At 46.0% G+C, this 16,410-nt stretch overlaps 2 pseudogenes; both read right to left on the bottom strand.

Moving 5' to 3' along the window:
* Nucleotides 1–9,654: 9,654 nt before the first annotated feature.
* LOC138836001 (uncharacterized) lies at nucleotides 9,655–12,362 on the bottom strand (annotated as a pseudogene).
* A 245-nt stretch (nucleotides 12,363–12,607) lies between these two features.
* On the bottom strand, nucleotides 12,608–13,257 carry LOC138836017 (uncharacterized; annotated as a pseudogene).
* Between the last annotated feature and the right edge of the window lie 3,153 nt (nucleotides 13,258–16,410).

The raw sequence follows: 16,410 nt of genomic DNA on the forward strand, positions 1-16,410 counted from the left end.
TGAACTCAGGACTTGGGTGTTATACCTGGACTCGAGAGTCCCCGAAGACCACCAGAGACCACGACCAATGCAAATTACAAAAGAGTCATTTATTTCAAGCTCGAACCGGTGACGCTAAGAGGCCCTGAGCATAAAATCAGCACAGTTTTTATAGTATTGAACAAACAACTTTAAGGAAGTGTTACATGAGAAATTACATAATTGGCTAATATTTTAAGCAAATTAAGCTACACATATATGATTGGTTATTATTATTATTGATGTGTTGTTGACGGGGACCATCTGGCCACTGGGTCACCGTGTCCTGCATGGCCACCCAGTGTTTGGTCAATGCATCTGGAGAAAATTCCTGTGGCTTGCCCAAGGATTATTTATGTCTCAGTTGTCTGGGAATTATTTTCCTTTTTGTGTCATTTCTGGGTCAAACTCATGGTTATTTTTATAATCCATACCTCACAAGATGGTTGCTCATCTGTAATGGAGTTACTTCGGCCTCTATTGTGCCTCTTTAAGCCTTAGGCTTTTCATTCCCCCCTTTCTATTATGCACCTTTGTCGGGAGCCAAAAGGGAGTCTCTCAACATGATAGGCTTGACTATCTCACTGGAACATCTTGAGGCTGAGTTTACAGAATCTGATCTTTTCATCCTGCCCCAAGCAAACATCCTGCAATTGCTAACGACCACCTTTTCACCCTAACCTAAGCAAACATCCTGCAGCTGCTACGGCCAATGAAAAAGTGTCCTTAACAGCCAATGAATAAGCTTCCTTATTCCAAGCATATAAATACCCCTGTGTGAAAAATAAAAATTTGCAGCTTGATCAGAATCCCTGTCTTGCTGTCATTCTTCATGTCTTCTCGCTTAGGTTCACTGCCCTTGTTGACGTCCTGCGGGTCGGGACAACTGGCGCCCAACGTGGGGCACGAGCCTCTGACTAAGGAAGGAACGCCTTCCTCCGGGAAAACTTGGCCAAGTACAGTCCGAGATCGCCTCGACAGACCCCACTGAGAGACAGATCCAGGAGGAGAGTAAGGACGGCGCATGGTGAGTGACCCACCATGGGACAAGCAACATCGTCACATGATCTATTTCTGTCAGACCTCAAGGAGACCCTCAAGGCATGGGGAACAAGTGGTAAGAAAAAGGATTTAGAATTTTTCTCATACATAGAGGACTTGTGTCCTTGGTTCCCCCTTGAAGGAACCATAGACACAAAAAGATGGCAAGGAGTAGGAGATTGTTTAAAAGATTATTATGAAACCTTTGGTCCGGAAAAGGTTCCTGCTACCGCCTTTTCCTATTGGAATTTGATTAATGACATTTTAAAATGTTCTCTATTTGATAATGGAATTTTAAAACTTGTAAAAACGGGAGAAGAGGTTCTCCAACATGCCTCTCGGTCCCCCACGGCTTGCCCATCGGTTGTATTAGATATGCCTTCTGGTCAATTCACTGAAAATCCTGTTCAAGAATCTAAAACCTCCCTAAAATCTCTTGAAACTCCCTCTCAAAAGGTAGATAAACATCTTTATCCCATACTCCAGGCTGCCCGTTCCCCTCAGGATAATTTAAGCCCTGAGGACGAGGCCACCCTGGAAGAGGAGGCGGCCCAATATCGTCAGCCTGATTGGCCCCCCTTACTCAGTCATCAGTTACCCCCTACCTCAGACTAAACCCTCTACCCCAAATATTCCACATCCCTCCTATGTGCCCCCTTCTTTTTGTGGCCCGGCCCTTCAAGAGCCCACTGCCCCTCCAGATGTTTTTTCTCTCCCCCCTTTACCTAACCTGGCCCCTTTACACAAGTCCCTTCAACATAGGCGAGAACACCTTCAACTTTTAAAAGAACTGCGGTCCCTTGATTATGAACTCCGCACACTGGCCTTGGCCGATACGCCAAAACCGCCTAATAAAATTAAGGTTAGATCAGGCCATCAATCAGTTCTAGCCTTTCCAGTAACTCGGAGCCAGACAGATAGGACCTCAGAGGGTGAGGAGGATGAATCAGAAGAGGAGGAAGAGGAGGATGAGGAACAGGATGCTGGGAATGAAGAGGAACAACCCACCCAGGGAAAAGGCCAACAAGAGCATAAGAGGCTTAGCCTTGGGTTTGTTGAAAAGCTTAAAAATGCATGTGCCCAATATGGCCCAACTGCCCCTTATACGTTAGCCTTATTAGAAAACCAAAGTGCGCGCTGGCTCACCCCTAATGATTGGAAGTTTCTGGCCCGCGCCACCCTTACTGGGGGTGATTTTCTTTTATGGAATGCGGACTTTAAAGAATGATGTAGAGAGACCGCACAAAAAAATTTGGCTAAAACATCTTCAAAAACCTGGACCTATACTAAACTTTTGGGTAATGCGCCCTTTGATACCAATGCTAAACAGGCGCGCTTTCCTACCGGATTTTTGGCACAAATTCAAAATGCTGGCCTTTATGCTTGGAAGCGTCTCCCTCAAAAGGGATCGGCTACTACTTCCCTGGCAAAAGTTAGACAGAGGCCAGAGGAACCCTACAGTGACTTTGTCTCGTGGCTTAACTTGGCTGCGGAAAGGCTTCTTGGGTTGGGCCGAGTGAAAGTGAAAGTGCCTTTGTTAAACATCTTGCCTTTGAAAATGCTAACCCAGCATGTCAAGATGTCCTCTGACCACATAAAAACAAGGGTGATCTCTCTGAGCTTGTCAGGCTTTGTGCTGGAGTAGGAACCGCTCACACCATGGGGCTTGCCATAGGTGCTGCTTTTACCAAGGCATTTCAAAGTTCAGTCCCCGGCTCGCATACTTGCTTTAATTGTAAACAACCTGGTCACTTTGTGCGTGAATGTCCCTTTGGCAAACAAAGCCAAGGGGCAATGCCCTCCCAAGCTACGGGTAGACCACTCCCTGCCACTCTTTGTCCCAAATGTGGTAAGGGCCGTCATTGGGCCAACGAATGTAGATCCAAAACAAATGCCCTTGGACAACCCATTCTCTCTCATTTTTCAGGAAACTTCCCTCGGGGCCAGCCCCTGGCCCCGACTATCCCCAAGACAAGCCCAGTGGTGATAGGGTTTGTTCCCTCCCAAACTCCCGGTCCAACACAAGCCCCCCACCTCTCTCCATGATTGCCTCCCTCCAGCGGGCAACCCCAGGCAGTGCAGGACTGACACAGTACTAGACTCTGTACAAGGACCTCAAATAATACCCACTGGGACCCTGGGACCCCCTCTGTCTCATATGTGTGCCCTTATTCTTGGAAGAGCCTCTGCTACCTTACAAGGTGTCCAAGTTTTTCCTGGTATTATTGATAATGATTATACAGGAGAAATAAAAATCTTGGCCATGGCCATTAATGGGATTGCAGCTATTCTAGCTGGAGCTAGGCTTGCACAATTGGTACTGCTCCCATTAAATTCAGGGGGTTCTTGCACTGCTCAGACCACACTGCAAGGAACTGCTTCTTTGGGGTCTTCTGATGCGTATTGGGTTCAGCCTATCACTCAAAAAAGACCCACCCTCACCCTGCGAATTGAAGGAAAGGAGTTTCAGGGAATTTGGGATACTGGTGCAGATGCCACAGTTATTTCCCAAAAATATTGGCCACCAAGTTGGCCCCTTACCTTGTCCCTAACTGACCTTAAAGGCATAGGGCAGTCAAAAAACCCTTTGGTCAGCTCCAGGGTTCTTAATTGGACTGACAAAGAGGGCAATAGGGGAACTGTTACTCCTTTTGTTGTTCCTGACCTCCCTGTTAACCTATGGGGCCTTGATATCTTGACCCAGATGGAAGTTATTCTTGCTAGTCCCAATTCTGTGGTTACACATCAAATGCTCCATATGGATTTTGTCCCTGGTATGGGTCTTGGAAAATCAGGAAAAGGAACCATTGAGCCCATCCAAGCTACCCAAAAAACAGATAAACATGGGCTTGGGTATTCGGATTTTTAGTATCGGCCCCAAGGTGGCTGCCAGAACACTTGATAAAACAGGATAATGGCTTACCACAACCCAGGGGAAACCTTCCCCCTGAGGATGATGCCTTTTCTCTTACAGATGCAGCTATAACTCCAGACATGGACCCTCCTGTTTGAATTTATTAAATAACAGATTGATCTCTTGGCTTCTGAGCCCATACAGGTTCATCACCATCGCCTTGATATGGCAGACCAAGGCATTGAGATCTAGGATTTACCCCAGGCTTTTAATTAGTGTTTTGCCATGATCTTGTTCCAGTGGGGAAACCCCCCCTTCTTTTTTTCTTATTTAGAAAACCCTTCTCCTTATTCATAACTCCTGACCATTCAACAGGCAAGACCTATTGCGCCCTTGCCATAAGGGATAGGTTCGCCCCTCCTCCTATAGGCCCCTCCGCTTGGGGGAGGATGCACCTATGGGAGGAAGGAAAAATGCTCAAATCAAGGGTGCAGGTAAGACTGCAGGGGGATGGATCCGCGAGATCCCAAAACCCAAGACCCCTGAGTGGCAAGCTCTGGTGCATGACGGTTGGCATGCATACCCACAAGCCGTCTCCTCAAAAAACATGCCAAGGCCTGTAAAACTCCCCTCCCCAGTGAGGATGCTCGCTCAGGAGTGGAGAAAAACCCTGAGCCCTTAGAGGAACAGAGCCTCTGTCACTCCCTTAAAAAGAGCAGCCAACAATTGATGGCCAATTTTCTAAATAAGAAAGGGGGAGATGTTGGGAGCCAAAAGGGAGTCTCTCAAGATGATAGGCTTGACTATCTCACTGGAACATCTTGTGGCTGAGTTTACAGAACCACTCTCAGGAATCCTACCCTCATCCTGCCCTAAGTAAACATCCTGCAACTGCTAATGACCACCCTTTCCCCCTGCCCTAGGCAAACATCCTACAGCTGCTACAGCCAATGAAAAAGCTTCCTTAATGGCCAATGAAAAAGCTTCCTTATTCCAAGCATATAAATACCCCTGTGTGAAAAATAAAAATTTGCAGCTTGATTAGAATCCCTGTCTTGCTGTCATTCTTCGTGTCTTCTTGCTTAGGTTCACTGCCCTCATTGAAGTCCTGCGGGTTGGGACACACCTTAAGGGCCGATCATGGTCCTTATGGGCCTGCAGTATGTCTTTTGTTAGGAATTAATTGATACTGCATTCTCAATACCATCAGCTGCACGATATTGACGCCTTCCTTTTTTTTTTTTTTTTTTTTTTGCCAGTCATGGGGCCTGAACTCTGGGCCTGGGCACTGTCCCTCAGCTCTTCAGCTCAAGGCTAGCGCTCTACCACTGGAGCCACAGCACCACTTCTGGCTTTTTCTGTTTATGTGGTGCTGAGGAATCGAACCCAGGGCCTCATGCTTGCAAGGCATGCACTCTACCGCTGAGCTACCTTCCCAGCCCCTTATTTTTTTTTTATTTTTTTATTTTTTTTTGTCAGATGTGGGGCTTGAACTCTGGGCTTGGGCGCTGTCCCTCAGCTCTTCAGCTCAAGGCGAGCGCTCTACCACTTGAGCTACAGCGCCACTTCTGGTTTTCTGGTGGTTTATTGGAGATAGGAGTCTCACGGTCTGTCCTCCTGCCTGGGCTGGCTTTGAACCGCGATCCTCAGATCTCAGCCTCCTGAGTAGCTAGGATTACAGGCGTGAGCCACCAGCGCCCGGCACCTTCCTTATTTTTAAGGGGCTGGGAAGGTGGCTCAGTGGTAGAGTGCTTGCCTTGCATGCATGAGGCCCTGGATTCAATTCCTCAGCACCACATAAGCAGAAAAAGGTGGAAGTGGCACTGTGGCTCAAGTGTAGAGTGCTAGCCTTGAGCTGACTAGCTGAGGGACAGTGCCAGGCCCAGAGTTCAAGCCCCATGACCGACAAAACAACAATAACAACAAAAAAAATTACTAGTCGATTTACAATGCAAGGCCCTACTGTGAACACAAGTACCAGAATGATAATGGGGCCAACAGAGTGGATATTAAGGTGGTTATCCAAGGGGAATAATTAACCATGATTCAAACCATCCTTCTTGTTGTTCTCTTTCTCGTTTTGTTAGTCCCTCTCTTACGTTAGCTAAAGACTCTTTTACAAGTCCAGAGTGATTAGCATAGAAGCAGCATTCTTCCCCGAGGGCAGCACATAGACTTCCTTGCTGTAAGAAAATTAAGTCCAGCCCTCGTCTGTTCTGTAACACTACCTCGGCTAAGTAGTCATGGGATTTTTGAAGGTAGACTATAGAGCTTTCCAGGTTTTTTATATCCTCATCTATAGAGGCACGAAGGCTAGCATAAGATGTTCTCTGAGTAATTAGGGATGCCACCCCAGTTCCTAGTCCAGCTAAGCCCACTAGGGCCCTGGTTGTTACTGCTGTTACTATTTCTCTTTTAGCTCTTCTGGGCCAATAGCTTGCTGCGGACATTTTTATCATAATGTCTTCCTGAGAATGGTAGAGCAGTCGTGGGATAAGTTGTACCATGACACAAAAGCTGTTTGTCCTGTTTAAAACTTCTAAGTGGATGCAGGGGATTAGGCCAGTTGAACATGCCCTCCAAGCATCTTGGGGAGGTAAAGGTATCCTTCCCCTGGAATCCATTCTTGGGTCTGATTACATAAGTGAGTAAAGTTAGTTGGTATTTGTCCCACACATAACCCTTGTCCTATAATTGCCTGCAGAGTAAGTTTTGCTTCCTTTGGTTCCCACCTGCATGATTTACTTGTTTTAGCATTACTTCCATTCTGTACCACTGCAATACCCTCATAAAATGGAGGCTTCATATCATAACACATCCAACAAGAACTTGTAATGTCAGCACGGGTCTGATTGATCACATTGTAAGGTTGAACCAACAGCTGCCATAGGGAGCCTCCAGCAAGGGGATGTTCTCACTGAGAGGGTCTCTTTTTTTCAGAGGAGATGGGGTCACTACAACCTGGGGATTTTTCTTTTCGCCTGCTATGGGTTTTATGGCAGAGACTGGTTTTAAAACTGTGTTTGGTCCCATCTGTAGTAGGAAGACCCCCTATTCAGGCAGGCAAGCCCACCTAGTCGTCCGGAGTGACAGAGCCCACCGCAACAAAGTTGTTATTAAAGAAGCAACTTTATTGAGAAGGTTCCTACACTGACCAGCCAGGGCCGCAGCACAGGCTTAGGAGCTGATACTGCGACCCCGGACCACACGCAGGAGGCCAGTAAGGTTGCACTTTGTCACATAATGGCTGTTTAAACCAGCCTATCACTTTTGGTTTAAATGACTCGTGAATTCAATGGTAAAGCGGAGCTTAAGGTAAACATACACAAAGGAGTTTAGTAGAGTTTAACATAAGTATGTGAAAAAGGTAGAGTTTATAGTAAACTCGGGATGTCGCCAGCATGCCAGCCAGCATGCCAGCCTGAGCCGGATTACTGGCTACCTGTTTAATCGGTCAGTCTTTAACAAAACAATGAAAGTGGGTTAAGTTAAGGGGAGGGGGACCTAGAGGCATTCTTTTCATTGGGCTGGTTGGAGCCAAGGTTTTGTTTTTTTCTATAATCCCTAAAACAAAAACAAAACCTGTAAAGAAGCTGTCCCAGCTCCAGTCTCCTCTCAGGGCCTAGTTCACATCGTTGAAGGGGAATAACTGGCTGTGGCAATTGTTTATAGGCTTATGAGAATGCCATCATGTGTCTCTCCCCATCTGTACAATCTTAGTCCCCAAGTCTTTCCTAATTCCAATCCTAGGGCTTGTTTGCCCTTGTCTGTGAACCAAACTTCCACTCTGGCATCAGATTCCTGGGAGACCCTAATTTGTTGGTGCACAGGCATCCCATTAAACGGGATGCCCACTGGTCCTGATTTGATGGATGTAACAAGGTCTCCTCCCTTTCCTTTCCATTTTCCTGAGGTACTTGTTTCGCAGCCCCAGCTCTTACAGTAAAAGTCCTCTGGTCCTCCACAATTACTAGTCCTCCCTTCCCCTGGGCATACATACCAGTGTCTCCATCTTCATTCCGTCAGCCTAGGTCCTTCCCACACTCCATCAGCGAGCTGGCACAAGTTAAATGTAAGCTTGTCTGGAAACCATAGGGATGGTCCCTCTCTCACAGCCAGAGGGAAATGTTTACCCATTACCTGATTGCTAACAGCCCAAGTCCAATTATATGAGCTATGAGGATTGCTGGCACTTACTATTATGCTAATACAATTTCCAAGTAAGGTCAATATAAACAACCATTTCATGACTAAGTCTTTTTACGGCTCAATTTGAGCTTTAAAGGATTGTCTTTGGAGTGTGAAACTTGCCTCTCTGGGTTCTCCACGAAATCCGCAATGGGATCTGCAGGCTTCACATGTGAATGGTGGATCCAGGTAGCCATGCCATCGTCTTTGAGGGCTGTTGGAGTCATCAAGATGACCACATAAGGTCCTTTCCACCGTGGCTCCAGGTTTTTCTGTTGGTGTCTTTTTAACAGGACCCAGTCCCCAGGGCGGAAGTGATGTGGGATGGGTGGAGGGCCCAACTTGTACAGCTCCCTCAGTCTAGGCCAGACATCAAGGTGGGCCCTCTGCAGGGCTCTGAGGGAGAACAAAAGTTCAGAGTCATCATCTTCTCTAAGCAACTGTTCTGACAAATTAGGAATTATGGGAGGGGGCACTCCAAATACAATTTCATAAGGAGAAAGACCAATTTTAAAAGGGGAGTTGCATACCTTGTATAAGGCAAAGGGAAGGAGAGTTACCCAGTCACCACCAATCTCCATGGTCAATTTGGTCAGGGTCTCTTTTAGAATTCTATTCATCCTTTCTACCTGTCCTGAACTTTGGGGTTTATAAGCACAATGCAATTTCCAATCTGCAACAAGAGCATTTGCAAGTCCCTGACTTACCTTGGACAAGAAGGCTGGTCCATTATCTGATCCTATCATAAGAGGGAAGCCAAATCTGGGTAAGATCTCTTCCAGCAACTTCTTAGCCACCACCTGTGCCATTTCGCGCTTTGTAGGAAAGGCTTCTACCCATCCTGAAAAGGTATCTGTAAAAATTAACAGATATTGGGCTGGGAAGGTGGCTCAGTGGTAGAGCACTTGCCTTGAATGCATGAGGCCCTGGGTTCGATTCCCCAGCACCACATAAGAAAAAAAGCCAGAAGAGGCGCTGTGGCTCAAGTGGTAGTGCGCTAGCCTTGAGTTGAAGAGCTGAGGGACAGCGCCCAGGCCCAGAGTTCAGGCCTCACGACCGGACCCAAAAAAAAAAAAAAAGAAAACAAACAAAAAAATTAACAGATATTTATATCCATACTCACCAGATTTGATTTCAGTGAAGTCCACCTCCCAGTAGGTTCCTAGTCTATCTCCTCTTATTCAACTGCCTGGTCCCATCTGGATTTTCCCTGCATTAGTCAGTTGACATGCCTTACAGTCCCTGACAATCTGTTCTATTTTAGCATGGCTATTTTTGATCCAAAGTCCAGTATTTCTCACCAGATCTTGCATCTTCCTTGAACCCATATGGGTGCTCCAATGCAACTTGAGCAGTATTTTACTCCCTAACTGCTCTAGCAAGATAATGTTGCTCTTGGAGTCTCTCCACCAACCAATTAGGCATTGTGCCATTGGTAGTTGATAAATCCACTTCAAGTCTTCTGTGGTGTATTTTGGAGTGTCCGAGAGAGTTCTTGCACCAGGGTCTGGAAGGGTCATCATCATTATAGAATCTCTTTGTAATGTCACTTCCTAGGCTGTTCTGTTGTCCAGGTTATTGCCTTTACTCAGAGCATCTTTAGGTTTTTGATGTCCAGGGCAATGAACAATGGCTACCTTCTTAGGCAACCAAAGAGCAGTAATTAAGACCAAGATCTCATCCTTATTTTTGATGGTCTTTCCCTCTGCTGTCAATAATCCTCTTTCTTTGTAGATAGCTCCCTGTATATGAGCCATTGCAAATGCATACCTACTGTCAGTGTACACAGTCTTTTGTCCTTTCCTAGCGTTAGTGCTTGGGTCAGGGCTATTAACTTGGCTCTCTGGGCTGATGTGCCTACTGGTGGAGGTTCAGCCCAAACCACATCAGTCTCAGTCACTACAGCTGCTCCCGTATACCTCTGTCCCTGATGAACAAAGCTGCATGAGTTCAGCATCCAGTAATGGCTGATACCTTAAGTCCTCTCAGATGTTATGAACTTGTGCCAGGATCTCTAAGCAATTATGTAGCGGCATGTTTAGGTTGGATCTGGTAGCAGAGTAGCCAGGTTGAGAGCGGAGGGAGCCTGGAAATTAATTCTGAGAGGATTGAGTAGCAGTCCTTGGTAATGGGTTAGTCGGGCATTGCTGAGCCATCGATCTGGTGGCTGCTTTAACATATCCTCAATAGTGTGGGAGTGGTCACATAGTTTATCTGCACATCTTTTACAATTAGAGCAGTAGCTGCTATCATTCTCAGGCATGGTGTCCATCCTGCTGCCACTGGGTCTAATTTCTTTGATAGATAGGCTACTGGTCTTCTCCACGGGCCTAAATATTGGGTTAGGACTCCTTTCACTATCCCATTATGTTCAGCCACATACAGATAAAAGGGTTTAGTAGTATCAGGGAGTCCCAATGCTGAGGCTGATAGTAAGGCAGTTTTTATCTGTTCAAAGGCTTGTTCAGCCTCCTCTGTCCATAAAAACGGCTGCTCTTCTTTGGTAGCCTCATAAAGAGGTTTAGCCAGCTCCGCAAACCCAGGTATCCACACACGGCAAAAGCCGGCTGATCCCCAAAACTCCCTTACTTGGTGCTGTGACTGGGGTGTTGGAATTTTAAGGACAGTTTCTTTTCTTGCTTTTGTGAGCCACCACTGCCCCCCTTTCAATAAATAGCCCAAATACGTTACCTCCGATTTGCAGATTTGAGCTTTCTTGGTCGATGCTCGATAACAAAGGCTTCCCAAAGTCTGGAGTAAATCCTCCATTCCTCGGATGCATTCTCTTTCAGTTTCAGCTGCAATTAATACGTCATCCACATATTGCAACAAAGTCAGGCTGGGGTGGCTTCCACTAAACTCACCTAAGTCCTCATGCAGGTGAGTTTTTAAATCCTTGAGGAAGTCCGGTCCAGGTCAGTTGTCCATTAATTCCTGTTTCGACGTCTGTCCATTCAAAGGTGAAGAGATCTTGACTTTTAGGTGCCAAGGGTAGGCTGAAAAAGGCATCTTTTAAATCTAATACCATGTACCACTGTCAGAGGTAGGGTGCTCAGGAGGTTGTAGGGATTGGGTACAGTGGCGTTAATGTCCATTACCCTTTTATTGACCTCCCTTAAGTCCTGAACTGGCCTATATTCATTGGAGTTGGGCTTGCAGACAGGTAGCAGGGGAGTGTTCCACACCATCTGACAGGATTGCAGTATACCCAGTTCTAGCAGATGCCTAATGTGGGGTGTTATCTCCACCCGAACTTCCATGGACATAGGGTACTGCTGGACTCTGACTGGGTCAGCCCCTGGTTTTACCTCAACGAAGAGAGCTGGTCTATGCTTCGCTAGTCCCACTCCTCCAGTCTCTGCCCATGCTTCTTTCCAGCCAATAGGTGATTTCTTAGTCAAGAGCCTGGGGTGGTTGGTGCAACCAGTACTCATCTTCCAGGCCCAGAGTTAGCACTTGTATAGGTCTCCTTTGGGCATCGGCCACCTAGGGGCCTTCTGGATAGAAGTGAATCTGTGCCCCAACCTTAGTTAACAAGTCTCTTCCCAATAAGAGATAAGGGCTCTATGGAATAACCAAGAATGAGTGGGACACTGGTCCTGTCCACAGGTCCACTGTTCTTTCGGTGGTCCATGAGTATCATTTAATCCCCGTGACTCCTTGCACCCAAGAAGTTTTGTTTGAAAATTTTCCTTGGGGCTTTATTAAAACCGAGTATAATATCCATTAGGAACTTTACTGGAGTCCCCTCCACTTTCAGAGTTACCCTACGTTCAGGGAGGGGAACGGAACCCTGATGTCCCTATTCATTATCAGCAGGACTGTTAGCCATTAGTGTCGAGGTCCTTTGGGGCTGCCACTGCTGTGATCAAAGTTCCCTTTTCTTAGGGCACTCCTTGGCCCAATGGCCTATTTCTTTTTTTTTGGGGGGGGGGTCTGGTCGTGGGGCCTGAACTCTGGACCTGGGCAGTGTCCCTTAGCTCTTCAGCTCAAGGCTAGTGCTCTACCATTTGAGCCACAGTGCCACTTCCGGCTTTTTTCTTTTTGCTTGTGTGGTGCTGAGGAATCGAACCCATGGCCTCATGCATGCAAGGCAAGAGCTCTACCACAGAGCCACCTTCCCAGCCCAATGGCCTATTTCTTGGCAGTAAGCACACTGACCTCTGTGTAGACCTCCACCCTTAGGGCGTTGTAACATTTCCTTCCCTTTTTCTTGCCCTTCTCTGTTCCCACCTACTGCTGCAATCAACACCCTGGTCATCTCCTTAGTTGCTTTCAGCTGCCTTTCCTCCGGGTATCTCTGTTATTATAAACTTTTTGAGCTATTCTCAGTGACTCTTTTTTTCTTTTTTCTTTTTTTTTTTTTTGCCAGTCCTGGGCTTGAACTCTGAGCCTGGGTGCTGTCCTTCAGCTCTTCAGCTCAAGGCAAGCACTCTACCACTTAAGCCACAACGCCACTTCCATCTTTTTCTGCTTATGTGGTGCTGAGGAATCAAACCCAGGGCCTCATGCATGCAAGGCAAGCACTATACCGCTGAGCCACCTTCCCAGCCCTCTCAGAAACTCTTGTACATTTTTTCCTTCTAAATTCTCTAGCTTCTGTAACTTTTTCTTAATATCAGCCGCTGCCTGGTTTACAAAAGACATTACTACTGCTGCCTTGTTCTCTGGCGCTTCTGGATCCATGGAAGTGTACTGTCTAAATGCTTCCATTAGTCTTTCTAAATAACATGAGGATGTCTCGTTCTTTCCCTGAAGGGCCATATATACTTTAGCCAAATTGGTAGGTTTATAGGCTGCTGCCCTGAGACCCGCCATTAGAGTCTGGCGATAGACCCGTATCTCCCCCTACCTTCTGCCGTGTTGTAGTCCCAATCATCACCCAAAGGCCTGGTTAGTGGAAAAAAATGCATTGATTAAATCAGAATTAACTGTGGGCTGCCATCATCCCCTGGGACCAGCTTCCTAGCCTCGGTTTGAATTCTTTCTCTTTCTTTCGTGGTGAACAAGACCTGGAGCAACTGCTGACAATCGTCCCAGGTTGGCTGATGAGTGAACATTACACTGTCTAGGAGAGAAATCAAATCTTTGGGATTATCAGAAAATTTTGCATTTTGTGTTTTCCAATTATATAAGTCACTCGTGGAGAAGGGCCAATATTAAGTTGGGGGTCTCTGGTTTCGCCGGTGGTCCAATTTCTCTGAGTGGCAGTGTCATGGTTGTGTCGGGGAGTCGCAGGCTGGCAGCCCTCTGAACGCAACCACGAGTTCTCCCTCTGGCCCTTCCAAGCTGCTACTGGCTCCTGGCTCCTCACCTCCTGCCGCCTCCCTTCTTCCAAGGGGGGGCGGAGGAGGCAGCAGGGAAGGGTAGGGAGGAAGGTCAGAGTCTAATGAAAGAAGAAGATCCTCACTCCCTTTCTGTAGAATAGGATATAAGGGAGCTGGAGCTGAGGGGATAGTTGACTTAACTTTTTTGAATGCTAAAATCTTGTTTTTATTGACAGGAAGGGGTAGAAAAGGAGACAGCCAAGTTGGGGGTTCCCGCACCAAATTTTGCCATACCAGAAGATAGGGAATCTGATCGGGGTGCCCTGCGCTGTCTGGGAGAACTCTATGTTTAACTTTCCAAATGGTGTTTAAATCAAAAGTTCCTTCAGGGGGCCATCCAACCTCAAAAGTAGGCCACTCCGACTTGCACAGGGTAATTAATTTTTCCTTTTTAACTTCAACACCTAAATTGTTAGCTCTTTCCTTAACATCTTTAAAATTGGTTGTTAGAAAGGTAAGAGGGGTAAGAGGTGTACTTTGGTTTTTACCCATTTCAATGTATATCAATCCACACACAAGACCAGAAGAAAGGAGGAAAGCAATTACAAATGTCATAAAGCGAAACAAGCAGCGCTGTCGGGGATTTATGAAATAACCACAGCAGTGTGGATTGGCTCGTCTAAGATCCCAAAGGGGTAGATGGAGACACTTGGCGATGTTTCAGCAGTGCCATCTGGTAGAAGACTGCCTGACTCCAGCTTTGCATTTAGTGGGCCAACTTTCTAAGCCAAATTTCACCCTTTGAAGCCGAAAACAAGAGTGTCTGAAAGAGAAAGTAATTATTATTGGACAAAGGACAGAACGAAGACTAACTGAGGTGAACAGGGTTTCCAGGCATCAGTGTCAAGATGAATCTGAAACAGGAAATGTTTTATGAAATTCACAATACAAACATACAAACATAAAGACAAGACACATTTAACAGCATGCGTATGGTAGACTGTCAAACAGAAAGTGCTGGACTTCAGACGGTATAAATCTCAAATGTCCGCACTAGTGGACAGTCTACCCCGTAAACTACCAGACAGAAAGTGCTGGACTACAGATGGGCCCAAATGTCCACACTAGTGGATAGTTTACCTTCTCAGAGATCCAGGGGATATCTCCCACCAGTCCCATTGGCTGCCTTATAGCGTGTCCGCCAAGACTTCTTGCCAAGTCCAATACCAATCCTGCAGGCTACACAGATATCAGACAGTTACAAAGCGGCAATACCTTAACTTACCGGCCGTCCTTTGCAAACACTCTGATCAGGTGTCTGGGTGGGCTTATGAGGGAGATCCCGGACGAGCCCCCATCTGTTATTCCTGCACTCGACCAATGCAAATTACAAAAGAGTCATTTATTGCGAGCTCGAGCTTGGTCCTCCTTGAACCTGGTAACCAGTGACACTAAGAGACCCCAAGCATAAAATCAGCACAGTTTTTAAAGTATTGAACAAACAACCTTAAGGAAGTGTTACATGAGAAATTACATGATTGGCTAATATTTTAAGCAAACTAAGCTACACATATATGATTGGTTATTATTATTATTGATGTGTTGTTGACGGGAACCATCTGGCCACTGGGTCACCATGTCCTCCATGGCCACCCAGTGTTTGGTCAATGCATCTAGAGAAAATTCCTGCTTGCCCAAGGATTATTTATGTCTCAGTTGTCTGGGAATTGTTTTCCTTTTTGTGTCATTTCTGGGTCAAACTCATGTTTTTTGTTTGTTTGTTTGTTTATTGTGAAAATACCATACAGAGGGGTTACAATTACATGGGCAAGATAACGAGTACATTTCTTATCATTTCTTATCAAGCATTGTTGCTTCCTCCTTTGTTTCCCCTTCCCATCCCTTCCCATCCCCCCCACCTCCCCCTGCCCCGCCAAAGTTGTAAAGTTCATTTTTCAACATAACGATTTATATATCTCATTGTTGCAATGGGTCCACCTGTATCCCTATTTAAATGATTTGGTTTTTTCCTTCCCCTCCACAAATCATACCTACATCAAATACAGTGAAAGCAGAGGTTATGCCATGGGGGAGGGACATACAAAGCAACACAGAAATCATCTTATAAATATGTTAGAGGGGCTGGGAAAGTGGCTCAGTGGTAGAGTGCTTGCCTTACATGCATGAGGCCCTGGATTCGATTCCTCAGCACCACATAAGCAGAAAAAGTCAGAAGTTGCACTGTGGCTCAAGTGTAGAGCGCTAACCTTGAGCTGAAGAGCTGAGGGACAGCGCCCAGGCCCAAAATTCAGGCCTCACCACGGGCAAAAAACAAACAAACAAACAAAAAACCCTAGTAAATATGTTAGAAACAATTGCATGAAAGCAAAAACATTTGAATACTTATCTTGGGGTTCATTTCACCTAACCTTTTCTGCTTGCCTCAGACATATACTAGTTATTGCAAATAAGGGAAACCATGGGACCTATGTTTCTTTGGGCCTGGCTTACTTCATTTAATATAATTTTTTCCAAGACTTTCCATTTCCTAACAAATGGGGCAATGTCATTCTTTCTGATGGAGGCATAGAACTCCATTGTGTATATATACACATTTTCTTGATCCATTCATCTACTGAGGGGCATCTAGGTTGGTTCCAAATCTTAGCTATGGTAAATAATGTGATAAACATAGTTGTGTTGGTGGCTTTATTTTATTTTAATTAATTAATTAATTTATTTATTTATTTTGGGTCCAGCCGTGGGGCCTGAACTCTGGGCCTGGGCACTGTCCTTCAGCTCTTCAGCTCAAGGCTAGCACTCTACCGCTTGAGCCATAGTACCACTTCCAGCTTTTTTTTTTTTTTTTTGCTTATGTGGTGCTGATGAATCGAACCCAGGGCCTCAGGCATGCCAGGCAAGCGCTCTACCACTGAGACACCTTCCCAGCCCCATGCTGGTAGCTTTAGTATGGTCTTGTTTGTGATCATTTGGGTAAATGCCCAAAAGTGGGATTGCTGGGTCATAGGGGAGCTCTATGTG

This window comes from Dipodomys merriami, unplaced genomic scaffold (genome assembly GCF_024711535.1).
Source record: "Dipodomys merriami isolate MVZ:Mamm:240054 unplaced genomic scaffold, mDipMer1.0.p SCAF_10, whole genome shotgun sequence".
Taxonomy (NCBI): domain Eukaryota; kingdom Metazoa; phylum Chordata; class Mammalia; order Rodentia; family Heteromyidae; genus Dipodomys; species Dipodomys merriami.